The following is a 1350-nucleotide window of genomic DNA, read 5'->3' as shown; positions in this document are numbered from 1 at the left end:
ATATATATATATATATATATATATATATATATATATATATATATATGCCCTGTTCAAGGCAAAAGTGACTTATTTAGAATTATATTATCTACATATTTTATGATTTATTCATATTCCTCTCCCTACTTTGATATAACACTCTCAAAGGATGGTAGAACAGATACAGTGAGCTCATTCCAGAAACCAGCTAATATTTGTCGCCTGTCCTGTTTTTCTTTAGGCCTTTTCAGCACTATTCTTCGACCTTGAGACCAGGGTCAGTTGACAACCCACAAAAGTCAAATCACTGATTTCAGGGAATAGCTATAATTATATTTCATTTATGCCAACCTGGCCTTGAATAACAGCATGGGTGCTGGGAAACAGGACAGAAGTCAGAAGGAATCTGTTAAGAGAACAAGAACATTTCCTGAAAAGGTATTCACTAAGAAGAGAGGAATCACTACAGACATGTAGGTGTGTAACATTTGTTTGTTTGTTTGTTTGTTTATCTATCTATCTATTTATTTATTTTGAGTCCACTCTTAAAACTTCAACCAATTATCCAAATCGTGGCATCCGTACAATTTTCCCCTGGCCTCTGTCATGTTGCAGTCTGGAGAATAATGTGTTCCCATGACACTAGTGTTGATTGCAACTGTTCATCTCAATATTCTCTCACAAATATGTGTAATCCTGCCAGCTCTGTGGCTCTGCTGTTCTCTCTGCTGAGTTGATTTTTACAAGTTCTTTCATCTGACAGTGCTGCTAATAAAATCTGTTTGAGACAGTGACTACGCTGCCAAGTATTTGTCAGATTTCTCTGAGAAACCTCCAGGAGATATATCAAACCTCAACTGTCATCTAACATAGTCATGTCACCTTCATCAAACTGAAGGGGCACAGATTTCTGACAGCACACTGATCCATAGCAGATTTTTTTTTGACTAGAGAAGCAGCCCTTCAAAGGCATTTTTTTTAATTAGGGCAGACAAACAGTAAAGGTAAATAATTAAGGTCAAATAGAAAAGGATAACTTAAGAGACTCTTCCTATATCTTACATCTACTTATCCCAAATGAATGACACAAAGAGCTCTGAAATTAAATGGAAAATGTGGAAAGAAAATGTTGATTTGTCTTTTAATAAATTATTGAAATAAATGGATTTCATTCTCATTTTTACAAAACCTGATTCAGAAAACTACTGCAATTTCATAAAGTATGCTTTTTATGTACAGTTGTTCTCTGCCATGTTTGTATGTCTATCTTTCAAGTACAATAAGCCTTTTCAGATAGATGATTTTTTGCTTATAAAGAATAAAAATTATAACGTTAGCAAAGCAGAACACTTTAAATTGCCACTGTGAGAA

The sequence above is a fragment of the Psammomys obesus genome, unplaced genomic scaffold, assembly GCF_907164565.1.
Source record: "Psammomys obesus unplaced genomic scaffold, mPsaObe1.curated_primary_1811, whole genome shotgun sequence".
Taxonomy (NCBI): Eukaryota; Metazoa; Chordata; class Mammalia; order Rodentia; family Muridae; genus Psammomys; species Psammomys obesus.
Note: the sequence above shows the minus strand (reverse complement) of the source record.